General features: G+C 31.4%; 1 protein-coding gene across 1 annotated transcript in view; it reads left to right on the plus strand.

Annotated features, from left to right (window-relative positions):
- Positions 1–857: 857 nt before the first annotated feature.
- mahj (LisH and WD40 domain-containing protein mahjong) overlaps positions 858–14,128 on the plus strand; it is a 208,664-nt gene continuing 195,393 nt past the window's right edge. The window contains exon 1 of the mRNA XM_085817765.1: positions 858–995. The gene's annotated coding sequence lies outside the window, so the exon portion shown is untranslated. The remainder of the gene's footprint in view (positions 996–14,128) is intronic.

The following is a 14,128-nucleotide window of genomic DNA, read 5'->3' on the forward strand; positions in this document are numbered from 1 at the left end:
TTTTAATGAATCGATCATTAATAATGAAATTCCAAATAATCAGAGATAAAGTACAAATTTTCATACATAAACAGCAGATTTTATCCTACAATATGATTCAGTAATTAAGAGCAGGTAATATTTTACCAATTTGCTAGGCCAAGCTCTTACCATCATTGGTTCTAATGCATTTTTCAACAAACAGCATTACACATCTGTCAAATAAACTGCACTAATCTGCAAAACAACACATTAAAATAATACAACTAATTAACATATTGGCTCAAAAAAGGCATAACGAAGAGCAACTTCTACACAAATTCAGTAAAAATGGCACATTTACTTGAAATATCCTCAATCAAAAGTTTACTAGTAAAGCTTTTACATGTGTTAGAATTTTCGTGGTTACTTAAAAAAAATGGAAACAGTAATCTCTACACGACCTAAATGAAAATGGCGCATTTATCTAAAAACACGGTAATCGGCCAGAAATCTACCAGCACATAAAACAGAAAATGAGCATGAAAAAATATAAGCATGCAAAAACTACTTTTCATATTTAATAATAAATATAAGATATAAAGCAAACACTTACCAGAGAAATAGAAACCTTGGGTATTTGACGAATGATCTGAAATTTGCCACTGCGCACATCTAAAACCAAACAACTTCAAATTAATCAAGCAAAATGTGTAAATTTGGAAAACAAGGTATTAAAAATTTACGATAGAATTTTAGCATACTTACGGATCAAAAACAGACCACTCTTCAACCACAGTTCCAGAAATAAGAATGAGCCAATGACGCCAAATTACTTGGCGAGAAAGTTATTAGTAGATCTTCATGCAACCCAGAGAATCTCGTAACTCCTCCCATTTTTTCCCCCTTTTTTCTCGTGAAGATAACCTGTCAACAACGAATTCCTATGTTAAGTTGTTCAACAATATCGTGATAAAATGTGGTGTTTGTTATTTGCGTTTTCTAAAGTGTGCGTCGTGTGAGATAAGTGAACCAAAGTAAGATTGTTTTCGTATTTTATGATCTTTTAAAACAGACGTGCTATTCATAATACTTTACTATTCATATTACTTAAGTTAATAATTTCTAAGAAATATATTTTAGAATTGGCGGGAAGTTAGATGAAATTTTGAATTCTCGTATGCATAGAACTTCACTCACACTGCAATTAAAGAGGCAGAAATGTTCTATTTAATAGAAATCTCTGATGATTAAATAGAACGTTACATTTAATAAATGTGTGCGCTTTTAATTAAATGGTGTGAATTATAAGTACCATCCTTTTAGGTTTTCTGAATGAGTAATCATACTTCTTTTAGAGGGCTCTTTAAATCGTGATATTTAATCCAACCTATATTGTAACGTGGTTTTACAAAAATTGAAGTATTATTCGAAATTTTATCTGTGAAGTGCTGTTATTGTTCAAAACAGTGACATGATATATACAGTGGCTCCCAGAAGTGTTAGTACACTTATGATTTTCATTGAAATAGGGCTCTATCCATTAATTAAATGTAAACTTTCTGAATGAGATTTTAATAATAGGATCTATAATCTATTCGTAACAAAGTTACATGAAATATTTTTAAAATGTAGCAAAACTTTTTTTTTAAGAAATTAATATTAAAAAAATAACAAACATTTTATCTCACAAAAGTCTTCGTACATTTCAAAAAAATCTTGACATATTAGTAAATATTTTCATTAAATTAATATTTAATAGGATATCCTTTAGCATCCACAACAGCTTTTAAACGTATGGGAATAAATTTTACTAGTTTTTTTGTAATTTCTGTATCAATGTTCATCCGTTCTTTCATTATGACTGTTTTTAGTTCGCTTTTCGTTTGGATGTCGTGTTTCTATACTCTAACCTCCACTTCTTTCCAAATGTGTTCTGTGGGGTTTAAATCTGGCGACTGAGGTGGTGTTTTCAAAACCTGTGGACAATTATAGAGACACCACAGGCGAACGATGAGAGCCATATGCTTAGGATCGTTATCATGATTAAAAATAAAGTTGTTTCCAATAACTAAATTTTGGGCTGATAATTTTAAATTGTCCCTTAAAATATTTAAATAAAGAGAATGACTTATTATGCCATCAATAAATACCAAATTACCATCCACTCCCCCCCCCCCCCCACAAGAACACCTCCACTGCCATACTTAACTGTTCCAACTAAGTTCTTAGAATGAAGTTCCTCATTTTTTCTTCTCCATGCAGTTATTCAACCATTGGAACCAAAAATGTTAAATTTGCTTTTGTCAGCAAATAGGACATTATTCCAGTACATTTCGATTGTATTTATCATTGATTTTGCGAATGAAAGCCTGAGCTTTCTGTTTTTCTCAATAACAAAAATTCTTTTATGGGCAGAACGCCCATGTGATCCAGCTTCTCTGAGAACTTGTTGAACAGTTTCAGGTGAAATTGAAATAGAAAACTTTGCATTAATTCTGCAGAACTCAAACGTGGGTTTTTCACAAATTTTCTAATAATAAATCTCTCATCACGTTTAGTTAACGTTCTCGGTCGACCTTTTTTTACCTTCTTTCAATCTGATTTTCTTCTAAAGCGTTTTATCATATACTGCACTGTAGAATGGGATAAATTAACTAATTTAGCGATATTTCGAATTGATTTACCACTACTATGGTGAAAAATGATCAATTTTCGAATGCTGTTTGTAATTTGTTTATGACTTATTTTTCAATAATAAATAGAATATTATGAAGTAAAAAATAAAAAAATTAAAGCAAACGATTTCTTAAATGCCACCACAATGCAAAAATTAAAAAAAGTGGCAAACGATAATTCTAATTTTGATTTTATCCAAAAATATTTTAGTGTACGAAGACTTTTGTGAGATAAAATGTTTGCCATTTTTTGATTTTTAATATCTTAAAAATAAAGTTTCGCCATATTTAAAAAATATTTCGGCTTTGTAATATGTTAACAGGTAGTTTGGCGACATTTTGGTAAGGTGATAAAGGTTACTAGCTAGGACTTTAGCAGAGTCCTTGGATAAAGTCAAGAGTGTGCGCAATGCCATTTTTGTGCAATTCTGATATATTTTTTTAAGTGAAAATAGGTCGACGTGTACATGGATATGGTACTGTATGTGCAGTTCTTAAAAACGCGGCAAGCAGTGGGCGATTCTGCACTTTCTCCCAATTTCGCACCTAATCTTCGTCATTATTAAGCACTTTTGTTCCATAAAAGTTCTAGCATAAGCATAATTCGGCTAGCAGATTGTTGGAAAAAAATGTTGAGTAAAAAAAAAAAAAAAAAAACATGCCTTTACTTCGTGAAAACAAAATGGTGTCTAAAAAGAAAACTAGCAGGGTTGATCGCCAAAAAATCGCCAAGTTACCATAATCCAAAGATTAACCAATATTTCATATAATTTTGTTACAAATAGATTATAGATCTTATTATTAAAATCTCATTCAGAAAGTTTACTTTTAATTATTGGATACAGCCCTATTTCAGTGAAAATCGTAAGTGTACAAACACTTTTGGGAGCCGCTGTATGTTACATTTCTGAAGATGAAAATATTAAAAGGATTATGATAGTGCCGTGAATGAAATGCAGTTCCATTGGTTGATGTAAATACCGTGATTTTTTTATGCTTAACAACATGCGAGAGTATTTTAATAAGTTTTAAAATTCTATATTCGTTTTGAACAGCCAAAATGAATGTCTGTCTTTTTAATAAATAACTGTTTCTCAGCATGAAATACATTTTAAATATAGCATTTCCACAAAAAGTCACCAGCTCAGTGAATGTGCTGTGAATAAGCACATTCACTGATGTGTCACCAGCTCAGTGAATAAGCACATTCACTGATGTTTCACCAGCTCAGTGAATGTGGCCTTGTGAATTGATGAAAAGCATTTCTTTCATAGGTAGTATTCTGTTCAAAAATAGTAATAAAAAAAGTGTTTTATGAAAAACAGAAAATTTAATTAGGTAGAAAAAAAACCTGTGTAGTCAGTGCTTATTTTTTTTTAAACCGATTGATATTGTGTCGTGAAATGATTGTTAAATATAAAATATGCAAATCTGCAGGGATTTGAATACATGTGTGGTATATGCATGTATGAGTTATTTATTATTGCATGTGTATTAGGAAATGCTTTAAAAAGGAGGGACTGAAACTTGAAACTGGAATGTGGATAGTCAGAGGGTACTTGCATATTATCACAATGATAGCGAAACTATCACCAAGCAATATGATTTCACACTAGTTATCGGTAAGGGTGACATAATGACATACTCCTAATATCCACATTTTTATTTGATGTAATCCCAGTTAATTGTAAGCCACATTTTGTTTTTGTGGACAGATATAGAAATTAACTGTTATTGCTGTATGTTTCTCATGTATTTTGGTAAAAATTATTAAAATTTCAAGACCTGCCTTCTACAGAAGCAGTGGATTATTTTCAAAGTTATGAGATCCTACTTTTAGAAAAAGTGGGTAATCAGGTAGTATGCGATCTAACTTTTAGTCATTTTTTTAATTTCTTAGATAATACTGTTTTTAAATCTGAACATGAATAAAATAGAGGAAAAAATAAATGATTAAAACAACCAGTTTTAGTTCCGCTAGATAAAAAATTAACTAAAAACAGTAAATCACATTTTGCATGATTATTAAATAATGTATAATTAAAATTAAATTGCATATTGAGAGAATAAAAATATTACTAATTAAGCTAAATTAATGATAAATAAGTAAAAATTAGATTAATATTCAGTCAGTAAGTAGTATCCTTAAGTTAACAAAGGGTTCGTACGGTCCTTAAAAGTCCTGAGTTTTTTTTTTTTAATTCATTTTTGGTCCTTAATTTCTGCCAAAATCGGGAGAAGGCCCTTAATTTTAATCATCTGAAATTTCTCTCTGTTTTTACAAGTGCGATTCTGAGTGTGAATTAAGCATTTTAGAGGAATAGTTTTAGTGACAAATATGGCTATCTTTAGACTGGGTTCATGGGTTATAAATTTGTTCCTTTTTCTAATACAAACAGTTTGAAACATGAGTTTGTGGGCAAGTAGTGAAACATAGCATTTTGAAATTATTTCATTTTTTGTAGTGGAGAGCTCCTAAATAACTTTTCGCTTTTTGGGATGAGAATTCTTTTATTAAACAGTTCTAAATTTGGCAACTTAATCAACATTTTGCTAATTTTAAGATCAATTTCTATAAAATAATTTAAATTCGGAGATCTGGGAATTGTTTCCTGATTTTTTTTTTTTAAACTTCTAAAACTGTGTTTAAATTTTCATAATACAGTCAAAAGGCATTAATCCGAACTCGTCGTGACTTCGGCGATTCCGGATTATCGATTTAAAAACTTCTAAAACCGGGTTTAAATTTTCATAATACAGTCAAAAGTCATTAATCCGAACTTGTCGTGACTTCGGCGATTCCCGATTATCGATTTTTCCGGATTATAGATCCTCAGTTTAAATCTGGTAAGATGGCATGTAGAAATTATAAAATTAAAAATATAAAACCGTAATTTATGAAATAAAGAACAATTATGATCTAAAGGGTATCAAAATTTACAAAAAAAAAAAAAAAGCTTAATATTTATTTGTTTATTTTATTAAACATTTCTTTTAATGTAAGTTGTTTAAGTTGCTTCAATTTATGTGATAATACTTTCTCTTTAATTCTATAAACAGGCATAATTTCTTGTTCAGTTACAAAGTTCTGCTGCTCAAGTCCTACAATTGCTGTGTCGAGAATGCCGACTAATTTGTCAATTGAAATTTTTTCGTTTTCAATAACCTCTGTGTCACTTTCTTCACTATCAGAAGCGAATTACAATGACGAGGAATTTGATTTAAATCATATCAAAGACGGAGAACATCGAGATGAAATACTACATTTAGTAAGGAATTATAAGCCAAATAAAATAAAAACATCTGGCCTGAAGATAAGGATAGTACTGACAGATCAACTTCCAATTCATTGTGCGCCACGTCGTCCCCTTCCCCGCAGAGCAGCGTGAAATTGATAAACAGATTTCGGAATGATTAGAGAATCAAAGGATGTGCCTTTATCCATTTTTTGCAGTAATTCCACTTTTTGTTTAATGGACTTCAAAACATACTTTCGCTTTGTAGATCCCTTACATATTAGTAAATATATATCGGAAATTCTATTTGACATAATCGAAAGTTCAAGCTTACTTTTATAAAATTGCTCTAACAGTCTGCAAAAAAATAATAAGCTGGATCCAATTTGAAGATTAAGGAACAACGCAATCTGCAACATTAATTGAATTAGATAATTTTAGCTTAGCCTATACCGTCCATTATACACTAAACATGCATGCGAAAACATATTATGCACATGCGCACACGCATGTTCGCAGGCGTAAAGGTCTTACACGCATGCATAAACGCAACACATGCGCAGAAAGTTTGTAGCTTTGAGGTCCGGATTATGGGTGTCCGAATTAACGACTTTTGACTGTATAACCTTTAGGACGGTGCAATCTAAAACACATTTACCCCCTCCTTTACTGTTCCCTAATGAGAAAAGTCTTTAGGCTGGTCATTTGTCCCCTCCATTTATGAAGTAAAATTTACATGTTTGTCGAAATCTGGACAATAGTCTAGAATAGGTTTATATTTGCAACTTATAGAATAGGTTTATATAACCTAATATTTGCAACTTTTTCAAGGTTCATTTTGATTTAATTTAAACTCTATAACATTTACTATTTCTGATCAATCTCGGTAATAATTTGTGAATTTTGTGTCTTTGTTTCTACTAGAAATTAGGAAACAAAAAATTAGAAAAATGCAACCAGAAAACTATTTGATGTGTATTCATGATATTTATAATGACAAGGAATTTGATTTAAATCATATCAAAGAGAGTATCAAAGGAGTACATCAAGATGAAATACTACATTTAGTAAGGAATTATAAGCCAAATAAAATAAAAACATCTGCCCTGAAAATAAGGATAGCGCTGACAGATCAACTTCCAATTCATTGCGTGCCGTGACGTTTCCCCCGCAGAGCAGCATGAAATTAATAAACAAATTTCGGAATGGTTAGAGAAACAAAGGATATGCCTTTATCCATTTTTTGCAGCAATTCCACTTTTTGTTTGATGGACATCGAAATATGCTTTTGCTTTGTAGATCCTTTGGCAGCTCCAGAATCGGAAATTCTTTTTGACATAAACTAAAGTTCAAGCTTACTTTTATAAAATTGCTCCAACAGTCCGCAAAAAATAAGCCAGATCCAATTAGAAGATTAAGGAACAACGCAATCTGCAACATTAACTGAATAAGATAATTTTAGCTTACCTTATACCGTTCGTTATACATTAAACGAGCATGCGCAGAAAGTTTGTAGCTTTGAGGTCCAGATTATAGATCATTCTGGATTATGGACGTCCAGATTAGACTTCTGACTGTATTCTTATAATAGAAAAGGGGTGGTCAATGTATGCTGCAGAAAAGCTTCTCGAACAGAAAGGTGATGATAAAGAAAAACTAAGTTATTTTATGAACTTGAGCATACTCTCTATAGCCACACTTGGAAATTTTCATTTTTGGGGGGTTAAAAATCTATTATCACATGTGCCACTAAAATGAAAGGTAAAGTTGAATAGAAAAATTTTTCTCAGACAACAGCAAGTTTAACGAATTAATCAAATGAAAGAAACAAATTTAACAAATTAATTTCGTTTCTTATGACTTAAAATTTACACACATGCTCAGACATTCATACCCAGAATTAAAAAAAAATTTTTTTTTGTCAATAATGAAATTCTGAATTTAGTTTCAGTATTGCATGATAATCAAAACCAACACTTAAATGTCACTAACATATTTAATGAATTTTTGTCATTATGCAGAATGATACTGGCACAGCTATAACATACTAATTTTTACTTGAAAAAAATGCTCAAATTTTTTTAGTATGATTAGTCTTCATAGTAAAAAAATGCTGGATACATAGCTCAACCACTAAAAACTGCTATTGATTGGAAACTTGCCTTTACTAGAAAATCCACGAGCATAGCCTTTATACTTTTAATACTATAAATTACATGAAATAAATAAAACTATTAAAAACTAAATTCCATATTTATTCAAATTGGTAGAACCATCTGCTACTACTTTTTTTTATCCTAAAAATAAATAATTATTAAATGTATTATAAATGGCTGGAAATTTATAAATACAGCAAATGACATACTCTTTAATAAATTCATTTCACATTTTGTTCCAACTGATCGATTTACTAGGAGAAAATTTAAATTATGGACATATCCCATATAATTAGCAGAATTCAGTAGTTAAGGTCAAACATTTCACCAATCTGTTTAAGCATTGAATTTACCAATAATGATACTATAATTAAGGTCTTTTTACGAAAAGTTAACTTCTATGCAATCAAATAAAGCATGTTAATCTGCAAAACAAGGCACAGAAGAACCTTGAAATCTGAAAAATAGCAAGACTTCTGGGAGAAAGTAGAGATGCTTTTACGCTGCACGGCAACATTAAAAATATACCGACTTATACAGAAATATTTTAATGCCTTTATTTTTTAAATTGCTTCCAAATGAATTCGTTCTTAATTATATCCAAAAAATTAAAGATTAAAATTGCGATTTAAAAGGTCTACTAGACTTTTCGAGAAATGAAATACTCAGCAGAGAATGCACAGCTTATGTTAATTATAATTCTGAAGAGAAATTCTTGCAATTAGAAAAGCCACTACTTTTCAAATTGAAACCTTTTCCCGACTGCGATATTTTAAGTTTAGAAATGAAAAGGCAGATGTTATTAATGTCTGGATAAAAGGTAGAGAGTTAAAAACTGCAAGCAAAAAGTAAAATTAGCTTCTATAATTAACAAACATTCGAAAGTGAATTGTTGGGCATTAAAATAACACAAACAAGAACTAATTATCATACTTATTCAAAAAAAATACAAAGAGGAAATTCTATATAGACTAAATAAAAATAATATTCACAGGAAAAGTGCACAGCAAAAATGGATGAGAAAAATACACATGTATGAATAAATTTTCAAACTGATACATATTCAAAAGAACTGCATGACGAACAGCAACAACGAACTAGCTACACACAGAAATGGCATTTTTCTTGAATCATCAAATTTGGCACATAATCAGATAATTTGTTTGATGGACATCAAAACATGCTTTCGCTTTGTAGATCCTTTGGCAGCTCCAGAATCGGAAATTCTTTTTGACATAATCGAAAGTTCAAGCTTACTTTTATAAAATTGCTCTAACAGTCTGCAAAACATAATAAGCCTGATCCAATTCGAAGATTAAGGAACAACGCAATCTGCAGCATTAATTGAAATAGATAATTAGATAATTTTAGCTTAGCTTATACCATTCGTTATACATTAAATGAGAATGCGTAAATGTATATGCGCATGCGCAAAGGTATTAAACGCATATGCGCATGCGCAAAGGTATTAAACGCATATTCGCATGCGCAGAAAGTTTGTAGTTTTGAGGTCCGGATTAAAGACTTTTGACTGTATTAGTTGTTTGATTTTAACTTTCAGAAATATTACTTTGCACTATCTGGGCAAAGAAGGTAGAGAGAATTTTCTTTATAAAATCGGATATTGCTTACATTATCAGAGAAAAAAATTTTCAAATACCCATATAATTAATTCATTTTATACTTGCAGTGTGAAATGAAGTCTGATAAGGTAATTTCTTAAATCTTAGCATTTTTGCCCTCTAGCAGTTGAAGTCATTCATAGTGATTCTGTAAAGAAAAGAAATGAAAAAAAATTGAGTTAACTGAGTTGTGGATATTACATTTATCAACATATCCAAGTAACTGATATTTTTATGACACCTTGAAATCAGGGACTGTTTTTGTGCTCACCCTGTATATTAACTGGGTTACAATCCCAGGAACTTGATGCAAAGCTATGACACTAACTGCATCAGACAGGCAGAGCATAACCAACTTTCAAAACTTGCTGCTTACCAAACCTCTAAACTGGAGCAAGTACGTGACAAAATGATCTGTAAAAGAAAAAATCAACATAAAGCTAACTGTTAATAAAAAGTAAATAAAATGCCACCACTCTTCTTTCAAATATGTCTAATTGTTACAAGTGTAAAATATTTAATGCTACTTATTAAACTTTATGAAGTTTTTTCTCAAATTTCTTTTATAATTATGTTTAATAATAATGCATCCTACTTGTTAATCAGTTTTATTCTTAGGATGGTATTACAAAAGTGAAGTTCAGTCATAAATAATAACTTTATTTGAATTTATTTCATTCCCATTTTCTTATAGGTTTTTAATTTTTTTATTAATGGTCCTTAAAATTATTTAATTTCCATATTCAGAAATGTGTACGAACCCTGTGACAATAGCTGAGATGGCTAACAAAAAACATGTCAGTCTGAACCACGTAAGTTGGAGGTTTATCTTGACATATGAATATGCCGAGGTTCGAATCCTACAAACGGGCTGGCTGCATGGTTGTTTTCGTGGTTTTCCCCATGTGTAACATGTATACGAGCCAGTTTTCCTTAGAAAGTTCTCCACGAAGGCATCCCTCCCCTTAGGCAGCTAACCCTCGAGGTTTTGCCGTAATTAAATAACCTAACCTAACCTAACCATATGAATATGTTTGAATTTTAATTAAATTAGAGCAAGGGCTTTAAAGCACATTTTTGGAAGAAAAGTGTGTAATAAAGCACATTATGTTTACACATATCAGTGCAAAATAGTGTTAAAAATATACACTGAAGAGCCAAAACATTATCACCACCACTCAATAACGTGCTATGTGATCTTTAGTCTGCAAAATAGTTCCAGCTCGCCTTGGCATAGATACCACAAGTTCTTGGTAGATAGCTGTAGACAGATTGTACCAAATGTATTGGCAGGGGACATGCAGAGTTGATATATTCCGACATGGTGGTATAATATATGTTATACCACCATGTCGGAATAGCTGCATAATATATGTTCATATATTATGCAGCTTTCATGGTCTGTTCTAAGGATTCCAAAGCTGCCCAGAGAATGTCTTCCAAAGCGTAATACTGTTACCACCAGCTTGTGTATAACCTGCTGTACAGAGGAGAGCAAATGTTCGCCTAGAAAACAGTATATCCTGACATGACCATCAGTGTGATGAATGAGAAATTATGACTTATCTGATGAGGCAACTGTCTTTTATTTATCTATAATCCAATATTGATATTTCTGGGCCCACTGTAGGCATAGTTGACAATAATGCTTGGTCAACAAAAGTACACGAGTGGGATGTCTGCTGCACAGTGTCTTCTGAACTGTCTTCTGAAACATTTGTACTTGCATTGTATTGTGCTGTCAGCTGAGCCACTGTCTGGTGCCAATTTTGCTGTACCAGGGGGTACATTCTCCAATGTCCTTTTTCTTTGGTGACGTGTGGATGTTCAACACCTTGGCAACACTTTGCCATCATTTATCCACTTTGCACAAATACTAACAACGGCAGATTGTGAACAATCTACCAGTCGTGCAATTTCGAAGAAACTCGTCCTGAGTCTTCAGGCCATTGCTGTCTGCCCTTTATCAAATTCGCTTAGATCATCAGCCTTTCCCGTCATTGACAAAAGTAAGTGCAAGAATGATTCCTTACCTTCTCCAGCAGCAGTTAAATACCATTACCACTTAATCATGTACTCTGCATGACATCCAGACAAGTTAATTGAAAAATGTGGGGATGGTCATAATGTTTTGGTCTATTTCAGTTGTGATTGTTTCATAAAATTTTATGTACTCGTATGATGACTCAATTTACTTTTGTAAAACAGAAGAGGGGATAAAGAATATTAATCTCTGTGCTTCCTTTTTCTGTATCAAGGAATGAAACATTGATTGTGGTGTTTATTTAAATATAGAATTTTTGCAGTATCTGTGAAGGTAGTAACTTTGCTGTGTAATGTTTGAAGAAGAATATCTAGTTTTAAGAGAATTTAGCAAAAAAATTAACATGCTTTGATGCGTATTATTTTTTTTAACAAGTATACTGCCATAGTAGGTATATGAAACTTCACCAGAAACCACTCTAATTTAAGGGGAAAAACTGCAGATGTTTGATTCATCATCTCAAATTACTTAGTGAAATAAATTCTTATTTTTAAATTCCTTAATTATTTTCTTCATTTATATCATTATCCAAATATTTAGAATCATCAGTGGATGAATGTATTCTTAACCAGAGGAACAGAGTTCACTTGTCTTGTGTTTAGTCTTCTGAATATTTTGCAGTGTTACTGTTAACAATCTTTTGTACTCAAATCTCGATCATTTAGGAAAAGAAAGCCTTGGTAAATTGTCATTGTGTCGCTTATAATGTAAGAAAACTGCAACTACTACAGAGACCTAAGCCACAATGCTGACTAATATGAAAACAGTTTCTTAACACATATCTCACTGTATATTGGCACATGATTGGCTGATATGCCACTGTGGGACTGACAGTGGGTTAAAGTTCTTTCTGGTATATTGGCAGAGCAATTTTTTTAAATTACTGACAGTTTTTCAAATACAGAGTAATTGCAGCTATATATTTGTAAAATAAAATAAGAAAAATCAGGAACCTTTGAGTTTGTGTAAGTCAGAGTAGCTAGTAATGTGTAATAAAAATTGAATAAAGTAAACAAATGAAAAGTGAGTAAATCAAAAAGAAATTTAAAAAAATCATGAAATAATAAAACAAAGTGAAAAAATTAATATTAACAAGGTATCAAATGGAGAAAATATAAAGCATTACTTTAAAAAGTAGCCGTAGTTTGTGCTCAGAATCGCAAATTTTAATCAAAATCTTTACCGTTTTTATTTCCCTCTAATAAGCTATGTTTTTTGTAGACAAGTGGTAAATACTTTTTTAACACTATTCTACATGAGCAGTTAAAATTGCTTTCTTTTTTGGCTTTTAAAACATTTTTGAGTAAAAGACTGACTCGGACTATTTTGAGAAGATGAATACATCCTATAAAGCTTCCTGTTTCTGAAGCGACCACATTTCAATATGGAAGTTTACCGTCTGCTGCTTAGGTTTTCCTGTGTATTTTGCTCGTTGCTTTCATATTAACATACCACCTTAGTGCAATGTGACAATCTTCTACAAATGAAAAGGTAAAAATTACTTATTGGGTGCAAGTTGGTAATTTTTATGAATTCTTTTTAAAAGATTCTCAAACTTTAACAAGTAGGCATGCATTATTCACATATCAGAAGAAACACACTTTAGCATCTTAAAATACAAATTTTAATTCTTATGTAAAGATTGCATGATTTATTAAAAATAAAAAATAAATAAAAAAAACCCCACTTTTTTCTGAATCTTTGCTGTGCACAACTTTGGCATTGCTAACATGCTATCTGTCAAATGCATCTCATCATTGTCCTTTTAGAGATGTCATGAAAAGGACTGTATTTCTGCAGAAATTTTTCTCCCGTTTTCTTCCACTGCTGGCAGATTCCACTAGGGAAATTTTAAAATTGAGTTAAAGCCCCCCCCCCAAAAAAAACTACTTTGCCTGTAACAAAACAAGCACATACGAAAATGATGATGTTGCTTGATTGAAAGGTGACTGTAATTTGGTCGTAGTTGCTGAAAGAATATTTTTGCATATTGTTGTCAGAGTTTGGAACATTCTGATTATTTGAAAACTTTGATTGAGGTGGTCGCAATAGTATGTAAATACCTTTTGTTTTTCCCAAGTAGTCAGACAGATATACATTCAATATATAAGTGACAGATATACATCAGTGTCTGTTTTATTGACTGCTAAATTTAAATGTTTCAATAAAAATAAATTTTCCTGTTAATATTACAATTCAGTTTACAAGAAAGTGCTGTAACTTACCTTATTTCAGGCTCTAGTGAGCTTGCCATCTCTCTAGTTTTGACCTGGAAATTAAGTTTTAATGCAGATCTTTGAGCTCTGATTTTATGAATTGAATATCTGGAAAAATAAGGTACTCTTCTGCTGTGGCGGGGGGACCGGATTCAGAAATGTGTGTATGTATGTATACATGTCTGTATATATATATATATATATATATATATGCGTGT

The sequence above is a fragment of the Stegodyphus dumicola genome, chromosome 1 (assembly GCF_044657685.1).
Source record: "Stegodyphus dumicola isolate Sdum_Otavi_A_Nest chromosome 1, ASM4465768v1".
NCBI lineage: Eukaryota > Metazoa > Arthropoda > Arachnida > Araneae > Eresidae > Stegodyphus > Stegodyphus dumicola.